This window comes from Panicum virgatum, chromosome 1K (genome assembly GCF_016808335.1).
Source record: "Panicum virgatum strain AP13 chromosome 1K, P.virgatum_v5, whole genome shotgun sequence".
Classification (NCBI taxonomy): domain Eukaryota; kingdom Viridiplantae; phylum Streptophyta; class Magnoliopsida; order Poales; family Poaceae; genus Panicum; species Panicum virgatum.
In genome coordinates this window covers 39,571,256-39,586,935 of record NC_053136.1, presented here as the reverse complement: position 1 = coordinate 39,586,935, position 15,680 = coordinate 39,571,256, and the positions used below count along the sequence as shown (strand labels likewise).

Below are 15,680 nucleotides of genomic sequence, written 5' to 3'. Positions count from 1 at the left end.
CCTAGCTCATTTCAGTTGCCTTTGACACCTTGAATACCTGAGGCCACCCTTGAGAAGAAGAGAAAGAGCTTTGAGCAAAAGAGAGAAGATCTAGTACTTTGTTTGTGCTTCAACCTTGAAGAATTTATCCTTGGCAAGTGTAGCAAGTGTGCTTGAGCTAGGGCCAACTGAGTGTAGGTCAAGTGAAGGCTTAGGAGCTTGTTACTCTTGGTGATTGGCAACACCTAGACGATCTTTGTGATTGAAGGTGTTTCTTCCGGAGCTTACCAAGGATTGTGGGAGCCCGAAGAAGTTTGTACGTGGCTTGAGCTCCACCACGCCGGGATGGTGAACGGAGACTCTTAGTGAGCGCCCAAGTCTCGGTGACATGGGAGGTGACAAGACTCTTAGTGAGTGTCACAACGTGGATTAGGGGTGTGTGCCAACACATCAACACCACGGGAAAAAATCCAGTTGTCTCTTGCCCACTCTTTCATTTTAAGCATTTACTTTCATGCAACTTCTCATGTGCTTGACCTTAGAGATCATAACTTAGCTCTATCTTGCTTAGTTTCTTTTCTTTAGTAGCTTATGTAGTTTGCTTAGTTAGCCGGTTGGTGAATTGAGCCTTACTAGCATTGCATAGGTTAAGGTTGTTTTAATTGCTTTAGAAATTTGAAAAAGGCCCAATTCACCCCCCCTCTTGGTCCATCGATACTTACAATTGGTATCAGAGCCTCGTTGCTCATTTGGATCATTAGGCTTCACCGCCTAGAGCTATGGCCAAGATGGGAGGTTCGCCGCCTCACTTCGAGGGCAAGAACTTTGTCTATTGGAAAGTTCGTATGGCCGCATACCTTGATGCGATTGCCCCAGAAGTGTGGTTGGCAACAAAGACCGAGTTCACCGGAACTCCCACCACGGAACAATTAAAATGGAATGCAAAGGCTAGAAATACAATTTTCGAAGCCATTAGTGAGGAAGTCTTTGCTAGAGTAAATGGCATGGACTTAGCAAGTGATATTTGGAAAGAGCTAATTGAAATTCATGAAGGCTCTACAAAAGTTCGTGAGCAAAAGTATCACTTGTTTAGAGCTAAATATGATTCCTTTAAGATGCTAGCTCATGAAAATTGCAATGATATGTATTCTCGCTTGAATGTTATTATCAAGGACATTAATGCTCTTGAAGTTTCTAAAATTGACAGTGGCTCCATCAACCGCAAGATTCTTATGCTCCTACCAAAGCCCAAATACAATATCATAAATGCTATGCTTCAAAAGGAGAATCTTGATACAATGGAAGTGGGAGAGCTTGTGGGCGAAATTCGCGCTCATGAAATGGGGATCCTTGGTATGTCCGAAGAGCCAACTACAAGCAAAACAATTGCTCTCAAAACTAAGGCCAACAAGCACCGCAAGCTCAAGATGGTCAAGCAAGAATCAAGCTCAAGCAATGAAGAAGAAGATAATCATGAAAGCTCAAGCGATGATGAAGAAGATGGAGAACTTGCTCTCATGATAAGAAAGTTCACACGCTTGAGCGACAAGATAAACAAGAAGGGTTACAACTTTGATCCTAAAAGAAGAATGTTCCGGCCAAGGGAAGACGTCAAATACAAAACATGCTACAATTGTGGAGAAAAAGGCCACATCTCTCCCGATTGCCCTAAGCCGGACAAGAGAAAGAAGAATAACAAAAGCAAACATCGCCATGATTCAAGCGATGATGAAGAGGATGAAAAGAAGAACAAGAACAAGAAGCTTGGGAAGAAGAAGAGTCATGACAAGAAGACCAAGCTCTTCCCAAAGAAGAAAGGGCACACCAAGAGAAGCTTCTTGGTGAAAAAACAAGAATGGGTGACCGATGTCTCATCAAGCGAAGATTCAAGTGATGAAGAAGGCATCGTCACCATCGCCCTCACCAATGAAGAACCACCACTACCTCCGCCTCCCATGTGTCTCATGGCAAAAGGTAACACAAAGGTATGTGAGGTAAATAGTGAAGATGATAGTGATGAATAGCTTGACCCTTATGAATTCACTAACCTCATTAATGAGTATATTTCCGTCATCAAGAGGGAAAAGGGCAAAGTCAAGATTCTTAAGAGCACTCATGCCAAGTTAGAGCTTGCCCACTCCGACTTGCTTGGTAAGTACAATGACTTGCTCAAAAAGCACAATGAGTCACTTGTACTTGCTAAGCAAGTTGAAGAAAGCCATAAAAAGCTTAAACAAGAGCATATGGAGTTGGCTCACAAATATCAAGAACTTGAATTTGCCTATGAACCAATTGACCCAAGTCTTGAGAACATTGTCAATGAAACTTTGAAAAGGTCAATGCTTCTACTTCATGTGATGACCTACTCATTAATGCAAATACCACTAATATTATGCCCGAGCTTGCTCTTTCTAGGGAAAAGGAATTGATGGATCAAGTGGCAAGCCTCAAGAGTAGTGTGGAGAAGCTCTCAAGAGGAGAATACATCCACAAGGAAATTCTCTTCAACAATGCACGTGACTATGGCAAGAGAGGTCTTGGTTCATTTCCGGAGCCAAATCAAGGCACCACTCCTTCTCCGGAGATCAAGACTAGCTTCATCAAGGAAGTTGGTTCATATTGCCAACATTGCCAAGTCACCGGGCACCACACTAGGGAGTGCACCCTACCATCACGTCCTCTTCCCACTTTACCAAAGAATTACTCATCTATGTTTCAAAATAACCATTTTCTTTTTAGTAAAGTGAAGGGCAAGGTGGAGGCCAAATTCATTGGCAAAATTGCTAAGGAGTCAAAGAAGAAGCTCCCCAAGCAACTTTGGGTCCCAAAAGCTCTTGTCACACATGTGCAAGGCCCAAAGCTTGTTTGGGTTCCAAAAACTCAAAAGTGAATTCTCATGTGTGTAGGTGAACTACAAAGCCAGTGGAAAACATTGGGTACTTGATAGCGGTTGCTCTCAACACATGACCGGCAATGATAGCATATTCACCTCTCTTGAAGACCCCGGCGATCATGAACATGTCACCTATGGTGATAACTCAAGGGGAAAAGTTTTAGGTTTGGGTAGAATAACAATCTCTAAAGATTTATCTATTTCTAATGTCTTGTTTGTTGAAGCACTTAGTTTTAATCTCATTTCTATTGCTCAATTATGTGATCTTGGACTAACGTGTACCTTTGACAATAATGGTGTTGATGTAACTCTTGAAGAAGACAAGTCTTTGGTATTCACGGGGTTTAGGCATGGCAACATTTACTTGGTGGATTTCTCTTCAAAGCAAACAAGCTCCATGACATGCCTCTTCACCAAGTCGTCTCTTGGGTGGCTTTGGCATAGAAGAATTGCTCATATTGGCATGAGCAACCTCAAGAAATCCCACAAGAGAGGGATGATCACCGGCTTGAAGGATGTCACATTTGACAAGAACAAACTATGTAAAGTATTTCAAGCCGGAAAGCAAGTTGCAACACATCATCCCATCAAGACGATGTTGTCTACCTCCAAGCCGCTCGAGCTACTACACATGGATCTCTTTGGTCCAACTACATACAAGAGCATTGGTGGTAACCTCTATTGCCTAGTAATTGTTGATGATTTTTCACGCTATACTTGGGTCATGTTTCTAGACGATAAGGGTGAAACTCCAAAAGTCTTCAAGACATTTGCAAGAAGAGCTCAAAGGGAGTACAACTCCCCAATTGTGAAGATCCGGAGTGACAACGGCACCGAGTTCAAAAATATGAATATTGAAGAATGGTGCGATGAAGAGGGCATCAAGCATGAGTTCTCCGCCACCTACACGCCTCAACAAAATAGAGTGGTGGAAAGAAAGAACAAGACACTAATCACTCTAGCAAGAGCAATGTTGGATGATTATGGCACGTCCGAGAAGTTTTGGGCGGAAGCAATCAATACGGCGTGTCATGCATCAAAACGAGTGTATCCCCACCGACTCCTCAAGAAAACTCCATATGAGCTCATCACCGGGAAGAAACCAAATATATCCTACTTTCGAGTCTTTGGTTGCAAATGCTTCATCTATAAGAAGAAAAGGCTCGGTAAGTTTGAAAGTAGATGTGATGAGGGTTTCTTTCTTGGTTATGCATCAAACTCCAAAGCATATAGAGTATTCAATCAAACCTCCGGGTTAGTTGAAGAAACATGTGATGTGGAGTTTGATAAATCTAATGGCTCCCAAGAGGAGGTTGTTGGCTATGAAAATGTAGGTGATGAGGAGATTGATGAAGCTTTGAAGAAGATGTCCATTGGGGATATAAAGCCGGAAGAGGTACATGAAGGCAATGATCAAGGGGGAGGACCTTCCTCATCTACACCAAGCACCTCTATGGCACCCCAAGTGGATGAAGATCAAGATAAAGATGATCCACAACCTCAAGAAAATGTGCCAACGCCAACACCCCAAGTCCAAGAACAAGAAGAGCAAAATGTTCCACCACAAGCACAAGTCACCCATGATCCACCCCAACAAGCATCCACGCAAGTACCGCTAGTGAAGCATGGTCGCATCTCCAAGGATCATCCAATTGGTCAAATCATTGGTAGTGCTTCTAAGGGAGTAAGAACTCGCTCTAAGCATGCTTCATTTTACGAATATTACTCGTTTGTTTCTTGTATTGAACCCACTAGTATAGAGGAGGCACTTGAGGACTCGGATTGGGTGATGGCCATGCAAGAAGAATTGAACAACTTCACCCGAAATGAAGTTTGGGTCCTCGAAGCTCCTCCGAAAGACAAGAACATCATCGGCACTAAGTGGGTCTTTCGGAACAAGCAAGATGAACATGGGGTGGTGATACGCAACAAAGCAAGACTTGTGGCAAAAGGGTTCTCTCAAGTTGAAGGTTTGGATTTTGGTGAAACTTTTGCTCCGGTCGCAAGACTTGAAGCTATCCGCATCCTTCTTGCTTACTCTTCACATCACAATATTAAGTTATATCAAATGGATGTGAAGAGTGCTTTCTTAAATGGCGTAATTAACGAACTTGTTTATGTTGAGCAACCTCCCGGGTTTGAAGATCCGAGGAATCCTAACCATGTTTATAGGTTGCACAAGTCACTCTATGGGCTCAAACAAGCTCCAAGGCCTTGGTATGAGAGGCTTCGTGACTTCCTAATCATGCAAGGCTTCAAGATCGGGAGGGTGGACACCACATTGTTCACAAAAGACGTCAACGGGGATCTTTTCATTTGTCAAATTTATGTTGACGATATTATCTTTGGCTCAACTAACGATTCACTAAGCCATGAGTTTGCTACCATGATGTCTAGGGAATTCGAGATGTCCATGATCGGAGAATTGACCTTTTTCCTTGGTTTTCAAGTCAAACAATTGAAGGAAGGGACATTCATCCATCAAGAAAAATATACTAAAGATATCTTGAAGAAGTTCAAGATGGATGAGTGCAAGCCGATCAAGACTCCCATGGCAACCAATGGGCATCTCGACTTGGATGTGGACGGTAAATCAGTTGATCAATCCCTCTATCGCTCTATGATAGGGTCTTTGCTTTACCTTACCGCATCTAGGCCCGATATAATGTTTAGTGTGTGCTTGTGTGCCCGCTTTCAAGCAAACCCAAAGGAATCACACCTCTAGGCTGTGAATAGGATCCTTCGGTATCTCAAGCACACCCCAAGCATAGGCTTGTAGTACCCCAAAGGCGCTAGCTTAGATCTCTTGGGATACTCAGATTCGGATTTTTCCGGAAGCCGTGTGGATCGCAAGAGTACCTCCGGGGGTTGCCACTTGCTTGGGCGTTCTCTAGTTTCTTGGTCGAGTAAGAAGCAAAATTCCGTGGCTTTGTCCACCGCAGAAGCGGAATATATAGCGGCCGGTGCATGTTGTGCCCAAATCCTATATATGAAGCAAACCCTTTTGGACTTTGGTGTGAAACTAGATAGAATCCCACTCCTTTGTGACAATGAAAGTGCCGTAAAAATTACCAAAAATCCGGTTCAACACTCTCACACAAAGCACATTGATATTCGCCATCACTTCTTGCGTGATCACGAAGCTAAAGGAGACATATCTCTTCAAGGTGTGAGATCCGAGGAGCAATTGGCGGATATTTTCACAAAACCATTAGATGAGAATACTTTTGTTAGGCTAAGGAATTAGCTTAATGTATTAGATGCGGCAAACGTCATGTAAGTTGCCTTGTCATATAGGAAATTGCATACATATAGGACACTTGTCTAACCTTGTCAAGATAGTGATGAACATGGGTCTTTCATGAGCCGGTGGTCTTCGTTTCGCTCATGGCATGAAGAATGGTTCATCATGAAGAAGCTTGACAAGGGTTCAAACTTGACAAGATAAATTTAAATTTGTGCAATGCATGTGCTTGTCATATAGAATGCATCTATGTTAAATTCTTGCTTTGCATTGGCATTGCATCACGTTAGTAGCATCACAAGGGAGCAAATCACACTTCGAGAAAGATATTCATGCTAAATATGATATATCATCTCTACAAGGGTAATAAGATCAATTTTGCGCTTTCATGCCTATTGAGTCACGTCCTATCGAACTTAAAGTTTCAATCTTTAAGTTCATAGGCAAAGTGGCTCATACATTTGGTTTTTGTGTTTAAACCTCGCTTGGATCTTAATTTGCCTATATTTATGTAAAAGCTTGCGAGCACTAAGTATGAGTGTTTGAGGGGTGAGGTTGTCTCTCGAAAATGGTTCAAATTGTGTGTTTATGGCTTTGGTTTTGAAAATTTGGATCAGAAGTAGAGTTTGTAGTTCAGCAGAAAATTTCCTTAACCACCGGTTAAACCGACGCCTAGTTTTTCACTGCATCAGTTCAACTGGTGCTTAAGTCTTCGTGACTCCGTTTCTGCATCATCTCTGGAACAACCTCCGACCGTTACACCGATGGCCACCGGCGCATCCGATGGTTGGCGGATGAACCGACGCCTCAGCATCGGTTCAACCGGTGCAACTGCATTTGAGTAATGGCCCTTGCAGAGTCTCTGGACCTTACTCCTGCCAATGCACCGATGCCCGTCGGATGATCCGATGACTCAGTAGCGGTTCTTCCGATGTCCCTGTTGACGACGTTTTCATCTCAATCAGATCTGGCCAAACTCAAACCGACGGTTACACCGATGCTTATTTATCTGAACCGTCGGTCCTTCCGATGCTTTAGGGTTGACGGGCCCACACGTCTTGTTTCACTTAAATCCTCCGTGGGCCCCGCGTGTCAGTCTCATGCTCACTTCCTTCTTCCTCGCGAACCGCCGCCCGCGCCCTCGCTCCGCCGCCGCGCGCTCACACGCCGCCGCTGCTCCACACGCTCCGCCCCTGCGCTGCCGCACCGCCGCCGCTCGCACACAGCTCCACCGCGCCCGCGCCACGCCCGCACCGCACCTGCGCCGCCTGCGCCACGCCCTCGCCGTGCCTGTGTCACCCGTGCTCCGACTGTTCCTCGCCGCGCCGCCGCTCACCACCGCCGCCAACGGATTCTCTACGCGAGTAGCCCCTCATGCTCCACTCATTTGGAGGTTCCACCGAGATTCGAGCCCTGTTTTGAGTTCCCTGCACCTTTGGTTCAAGCACGCTCAAGGTGTTCGAGAATTTGCTCCAAAGGGATTTCTTCGATTTTTGTCGAGTTCTCTTCTCTGATCCTCCAGGATGGCTGGTGACAAGAAGGGCAATGGCAAGATGGTTGTGCAGAAGAAGAAGAAGAAGCGCACCCGTGAGGACCGCGAGCGAGAGCAGGCTGAGGCAGTTGCAGATGCTACAGACAGGAAGGGATCACTTCGGATCAGGGATCCTCAGACTCAGGGGGAGCCACAACAGCAGTTACGTCACTCAGGACATACTCAGACAGCTCAGACCACACCTGAGTCCCGCTCACGTCCACGGACTCGAGGTGGTGGTACTCAGAGGGGAGCAGGTCATGCACAGCAGCAGCACACCGGCAGTGGCACTCAGACGGGAGGTCAGAACAGTGGTGAGGAGCTGCCCGAGGTTGAGTTATTTGATCTCAGGGGTATTCCAGGACCTAGGGTAAAGAGACTGAGATATGTCACCCCAAAGCAGTGGTTTCCCGAGCAGAGAGACGTTGGAGTTGACTGTCGCTTTCACACTCTGCTCCAGGAGTCTTTTTACCACGCTTATACCCAGATGGATATCAAGATCAGTGAGCACAAAATGCTCCACTGGGTGGCTATGCGCGTGGCAGCAGGAGGCATTCCTATCCTCCCTTTGTTTGAGAGATATGAGGGTTTACCAGCTCTGCTGAATGAGAGGTCTCGGTACATCAGAGAGTGGGTTCGCGTTTTCTACGCTACCCTATTTGTTGAGGAGGACCGGCAGTTCATCGACTTTATGTTCCAGCAGAGGCATTACAGATTGACTCGAGCACGTTTAGCTACCCTGCTTGGAGTTCAGATTGCCGAGGAGCCACACTTCGTGCACTATCAAGCTTATGGCAACACGGTGCCTCCTCGTCGTCCTCATGAGTCTCACGTCCCGTCTGACGAGGAGATCAACGTTCTCTTTGAGCAGCCTTTCCTGCCTGGCACACCGAGGACCCCGGACAGACTAACTCACGTAGCTCACTCAGTACATCTAGCTTTGAGGAAGAGTCTGTTGTTCCGGATTATATACAATGAGGGGATTACAGCTCTGCAGCAGTGGCTCTTACTGTACATCATGACAGGTCGTGACTTTGACCTCGTTGACTTCTTTATCTGCGAGCTAGAGGACGTGATTCTGGATGGGATGACAGTTCACCGTCGCCATCCTTTTGCTCATTGGATCTGCTGGATACTTGCTCAGCTCAGTCAGAATGAGCATATGGATGAGCTGGAGCAGTCGAGGACACACTTCAGTTTTTACTCACCTGCTACTCCTCGAGACGGTCGTCGTGGCTTGAGAGGCCAGCGCCGAGCACAGCGGGTTCTGGATGAGCGTATCTTGGCTGAGGGCAGAGTTGCAGATGATCCGACAGCAGCCGAGGACGTTTCACTAGCAGCAGCAGAGGCCCAGCTCCCACACTACCTGGTCACAGACTCAGAGGACTCGGAGGATGACGAGAACTTCATTCCCACTGTTACCGTCCCTCGAGGTGCTCATGATGATGAGGCAGGACCCTCTGGTGCAGCCCGCACCCCTGCTCCTCCAGTTACCACTGCTCAGGTCACTCAACCAGATGCACTCGCTACTATTCTTCAGAGCTATCTGACCAGCAGGACCGATTTGCTGCAACTCAGCTGAGTATGCAAGCCGAGCAGGCTCGCCAGCAGGAGGCCCAGACTCTAGTGCTTGAGGGGATTCGGCAGCAGCAGGAGGCCATGAGGTTACAGCTTCAGCAGCAGTCCCAGATCCAGCAGCAGATGTTTACTTTCTTCTCGGGATGCTTCGGTCAGCTGTACCATCACACTGGACTGCGTAGAGCTCACACGAATAGAGCCGTTGGAGAAAAGCTGCCAGAAAACTGCGTAGCGCCGGTTAATCCGACGATCCTCCAATAGCCAGCGTCGGTTTAACCGATGAATGTAAACTGCCCCTTCTGAAAACTAGCCGTTACAACTTGGGCAGATTAACTGATGTATCATCGGTTTAACCGGTGAGTGTAGTTGTCCACTGATCAACTGAAAAACCAAGTCTCTGGACAACTGCACCGACGTTAACTCAAAACCGTCGTCGGTTTAACCAGTGAGTACAACTTCAAAAATCCCTGGAAAAACCATCTCACTGGTCAATTGCACCGACGTCTCAATTCAAATAGCGTCGGTTTAACCGGTTGTAGCGCATCTAGGCCGATAGATGCTAATGGTAAGTTTCAGTGATTAATGACAACCGTATGCGACTAACGTGTGTTTTAAAGGAAAACTCAATGACTGGATTAGTCTCATATGAAATATGAAAGGAGACCCCTCAATTCGAAACAATCATGTGTACCAATGACTCAATTTAAAAGATTAAGGACCTTTCTAGTCTCAAGTGTCACAAGGAGATGAAGGACACTTGATTTAGCTAGGTTTTATAGTTTCTAGTTCTTGATGGTACTATTAAGAGGGGTTCATGAGTTAGTAGCTTGATCAAAATTGAGTTGGCCTTAGAAATCTTGCACACTCACTCAAAAACAGCAAAGGATGGTCAATAGAAGTTAACACAACTCTTGGAAGAAGAAACAATCAAAGTCACATTCGAATCCAAGTCAATTCAGCTGAAAGCAAAGAAAAACAGCAGCACCGGTTGAACCGGTGCCCTAGCGTCGGAGCATCCGATGCATGGCGGAAGGACCGATGCCCTGTCGGTCTATCTTCTCTGGAAGCAGGCAGGGATCAAGTCAAAAACTCTATAGCACCGGTTGAACCGATGGTCCCAAGAAAAACACCGGTGCATTAGATGAACTTTGTTCCAGAGAGCATGTTTTGGTGGACTTCAACTTCTCTTCAGCACCGGTTGAACCGACGCTTCAGAATCAAAGCACCGGTGCATTGGATATACCTTGTTCCAGAACGCTTGTTTGAGTTGATCCGTGAACCTCTTCAGCACCGGTTGAACCGATGCCCCTACGGAGCATGCACCGGTGCAATGACGCAAGTGTGGATACTGTGTCAGAACTCCAACGGCTACTAATTGGACACAGAGAGACCGGTTGAACCGATGCTTATATTTTCTATCCCGTCGGTTCTTCTGGTGGTCACGGTTTTTCTGCAGAAAACTTCCAACGGCTATGTGACCTCCTCCACTCTATATAAGGGTACCCCCTGGCTCATTTCAGTTGCCTTTGACACTTTGAATACCTGAGGCCACCCTTGAGAAGAAGAGAAAGAGCTTTGAGCAAAAGAGAGAAGATCTAGTACTTTGTTTGTGCTTCAACCTTGAAGAATTCATCCTTTGCAAGTGTAGCAAGTGTGCTTGAGCTAGGGCCAACTGAGTGTAGGTCAAGTGAAGGCTTAGGAGCTTGTTACTCTTGGTGATTGGCAGCACCTAGACGATCTTGGTGATTGAAGGTGTTTCTTTCGGAGCTTGCCAAGGATTGTGGGAGCCCGAAGAAGTTTGTACGTGGCTTGAGCTCCACCACGCCGGGATGGTGAACGGAGACTCTTAGTGAGCGCCCAAGTCTCGGTGACATGGGAGGTGACAAGACTCTTAGTGAGTGTCACAACGTTGATTAGGGGTGTGTGCCAACACATCGACACCATGGGAAAAAATCCGGTTGTCTCTTACCCACTCTTTCATTTCAAGCATTTATTTTCATGCAACTTCTCATGTGCTTGACCTTAGAGATCTTAACTTAGCTCTACCTTGCTTAGTTTCTTTTCTTTAGTAGCTTGTGTAGTTTGCTTAGTTAGCCGGTTGGTGAATTGAGCCTTACTAGCATTGCATAGGTTAAGGTTGTTTTAATTGCTTTAGAAATTTGAAAAAGGCCCAATTCACCCCCCCTCTTGGTCCATCGATCCTTACACCGGTGTATAGAACCTTGAAACACCCTGGAAAAACCAACTCTGGACTAATGCACCGACGTTAAATTCAAACACGTCGGTTTAACCGGTGTATTGACTTGTCCAGACTCTGCTGACTTCGTTTAACCGACGTATAGAAAAATGAAAGCGTTGGTTAAATCGGTGTTAAAGACTTTTTCTTATTTTGCCTTTTCTGATTTGAGTCTTGAATGAAATCCAAATATTCTTGAGATATAAGTTGAAAACCACTTATTTGAACTTATAGGAACCTGAGTGACCATAGTGTGCATCCATTTTTGATTGACCATGTCCATGCTCAAGTTACTTGGCCTTAACCCCTCTTAATAGTGCGATCACTACAAAACTATAAAACCTATACTAACCTAAGTGTCCTTCTCAACCTTATGACACTTAGGACTAAAAAGATCCTTAGTCTTGACATATAATTGAGTTGAATACCGAGATCGCCTTTTTGAATAATGAAATTGAGGGGCCTCTTTTGACATATGACCAAATGAGCGATAATGATCTATTAAGCTGCACAAACTCAATAGTCACAATAATGGTTGTCATTAATCACCGAAACATACCTTGAGGGCCTATATGCTTACAGATCTATATACTCTTTGATCTACATACAAAATTTTAGCTATTTATTAACTATATATTTGATATACTCTTTGAATTATTTTTTATTGACCTGAGTATTAATAGCTTTTATGTCATTCCGTTTCGTATCTAGAAGCAAAACAACACGCACCGGCACTCTCCCTAACCATGCTTTTGCGTTACATGGGACTCTACTATGCTGCTTTCTTTTGCCTTAAACCGAGGAATGAATTGTTTATTTATAGAATGAATCTACAGTTTTCTTTAAATATTTCTTTTTTTCATATTTAGAGTCTAGATCGATACAATTTAAACCCATAGAGATTGATGGTGTAGAATTTTCTCTTTCTTCACCAATTGCTGTAGTGATTTATTGGTCAGTTTAGATTTTGTTATTCCAAATTGAGTTATCTAAGGACAAACTTGTTTATTTATAGAAGGAATCTGCAGTTTTCTTTGCTTGTTTCTTTTTTTCATCTATAGAGTCTAGATCGATACAATTTAAACCCATAGAGATCGATGGTGTAGAATTTTCTATTTCCTCGCCAATTGTTGTAGTGATTTATAGGTCAATTTAGATTTTATTATTCCAAATTGAGTTATCTACTAACTGCATTTGCGCTGGGCTCTCTATTTAGCTATTTGCTTTCCTATTCACGTAGAAATAAACTATTAATTTCCTTAATTTTCTAATTTATGTGTATTTATTAGTAGCAGGTGGTATGGACTCTTGATGTTATTCTAGATTGTTAAATCTTCATAAAAATCCAACTGTGCCAATTCTCCTATTTTTAGATTAACGTGGTAATTTCTAGATTTCTTCGATTAACGTGGTGTCTTATTTTAACATTGTTGGCCGAGTTAATTTTCAACTGGTCCCGTGAATCCATCTTGCTGGAGTGTATTTATTAGTAGTAGGTGGTATGGACTCTTGATGTTATTCTAGATTGTTAAATCTTCATAAAAATCCAACTGTGCCAATTCTCCTATTTTTAGATTAACGTGGTAATTTCTAGATTTCTTCGATTAACGTGGTGTCTTATTTTAACACTGTTGGCCGATTTAATTTTCAACTGGTCCTGTGAATCCATCTTGCTGGAGGTCATCGTGACCTTCTATGTGTAGATATTGCTCCAGCGATCAATCTCACTGTAATCCAACGGTGCCAATTCTTCTATTTTTAGATTAACGTGGTAATTTCTAGATTCCTTCGATTAACGTGGTGTCTTATTTTAATACTATTGGTCGAGTTAATTTTTAACTGGTCCCATGAATCCATCTTGCTGGATGTCATCGTGACCTTCTATGCGTAGATATTGGTCCAGCGATCAATCTCGCTGTTGTCTTGCTTTGATCCCATATTTTGCTTCTATCTAGCTTTTTATATTGCTTTGATCCCTCCTCTTCATAGGTTATAATCACGCTATTTTTTTTCCTTTTGTCCTGGTAGACGTACTGATCCTCTTGAAAGCCACGTTAAGTACGACTTTTATCGGTTAGGGAATCGTATTTCTTTTATTACATCTAAAACCTATTTTTTAACATCTAATTTATATATATTTATTAGCAGTAGTTGGCATGGTCTCTTTGAGTTATTCTAAATCGTTAGATCTTCATAAAATCCAATGGTATAAATTCTTCTCTTTTTTAGATTAATGTGGGAATTTTTAGACTCTCTCGGCGAACGTGGTGGCTTCTTCTAACACTCAAATATTTATATAATAGATAGATAGATTAATACGGGTTTGAATCCTCGGCTTTTTTCTTCCCCTTTTGAGAATTGAATTCTCGTGGTGCGTTGCCGGGAGGAAGGAGCCGGTGAGGGGATGAGATGGGCTTCGCTCAGGCCTACGTTACGTAGCCCTTTCTTTGGGGCCACACGTCCAGCGCCATTGCAGGGACTTGCTCCAATTCTACAACGCAATCTTAAAGGCACTCTTAAGACCGAGCCCACGCAGCTAACGCTGCCGCGCGGAGCGGGCCGGCCGCGACGACCTGCGGCTGCAAATCCTGCCCGATCGGCTGCTACTTGATGAAGCTCCGGAACACGGAGACATGGCGCGCATGTGGATGTGGTGCGAGCGGAGACGCGCGCGGAGGTGGAGCCCGCCCTGCTCTCTCCGTTCTAGCATAGTACTCGCCGTCGTACGTACGTCCTGCGTACTCGACACCCTCCGTCGTCCACGTCCTGCGCCGCGCGCGCGCCATGATCGGAAGTTCCTGTTCCAGTTCCACCAACCCGCGCCCCCCTTTGGTGTTTGGTCCCCTCGGGCGGGACACCGCCCTGCCGCCTGCCGGCCGCGCCCGGACCGATCGACCAACTCAGCGCCTTCCGCTGGATCGTTCGGTCCCTACTGCTCCGAGCACGAGGGGAGTGCCCATAAAATGAGTCGGGGGTGTTAGATAACCTGTATGTGTGTAAGATGTTCTTGTACGACAAGTAAACCAACTGAATTGTGATACGCCAGGAGATATTGATTGGATAGGATATCTGTTAGTTTTAATCTGCTGTAACAATATCTCCTGGCGATCCTCATCGGTGGTTGCTTGTGCCTCTATGTAAAGCCACGTCCGGGGCTATTCCGTGACCTGAATGAACACGCACACACCGCGACCCAAATCAGGGCGACGGTGCTTCCGCTCCTCTGAATCATCTTTCATGGTATTCAGAGCCAGGTTCCTTAAGTAGATTTCATCTAAGCCTCTGCCATGGCAAGCTCCTCCTCCAGCCCCTCCAATCCTCTCGTCCTCCAGCCCGTCACGGAGAAACTCACTAAAAACAATCATGCACTGTGGAAAGCACAAGTGCGTGCAGCAATCCGAGGTGCTCGGCTCCAGGGCTACCTCACCGGCGCCTGCAAGATGCCGGCCGCTGAAGTCATCCAGAAGGGCACTGATGGAAAGGACGAGAAGGTGCCCAACCCAGCGCTGGAAGATTGGGAGGCCGTGGACCAACAGGTCCTCAGCTATCTTCTATCCTCGGTCTCCAAGGATGTACTCACGCAAGTGGCCACAAGCACCACTGCAGCTGAAGCTTGGAAGACCATTGAAGATATGTTCGCGTCACAGACGCGGGCACGATCCGTGAACATACGGATTGCTCTGGCTACAACCAAGAAGGAAAACTCCTCTGTCGCCGAGTACTTTGCCAAGATGAAGTCTCTTGGCGACGACATGGCGGTTGCAGGACGGCCCCTAGAAGATGAAGAACTGGTGGAATACATCATCACCGGTCTAGGCGAAGATTTCTCGTCGATCGTCTCCGCTCTATGTGCTAGAGTGGAACCCATCTCAGTTGGTGAGCTCTACTCTCAACTCCTTAATTTCGAAACTAGAATGGATCTGATCTATGGAGGAAGCAACTCTGGGTCGGCAAATTCTGCCACTCGGGGTCGTGGATCTTGGCGCGGCAAGACGCAGCCGCGTGGGAAAGGAGCTCCCCGTGGTGCCCGTGGTGGTGCGTCTCCTGGTCGCAGCGCCTCTGGTTCTGGGCGTGTCAACTCTGGTCCAGGATCAGGAGGTCGTGGCTCCTACAACAACAGTGCACACGGTTCCTACAACACCACTAACCGCAGTGCATCAAGATCTGAAGAAAGATGTCAAGTGTGCTTCAAAAAGAATCACACCGCCGCATAGTGCTG

The 15,680-nt window shown here is 45.5% G+C and overlaps 1 non-coding gene across 1 annotated transcript; it reads left to right on the top strand.

The window, feature by feature from the left end:
• The first annotated feature begins 15,231 nt into the window (after positions 1-15,231).
• On the top strand, positions 15,232-15,370 carry LOC120658258. Its single transcript, XR_005668566.1, has one exon. It is a non-coding gene; the product is annotated as a small nucleolar RNA Z247 (small nucleolar RNA).
• Positions 15,371-15,680: the final 310 nt, after the last annotated feature.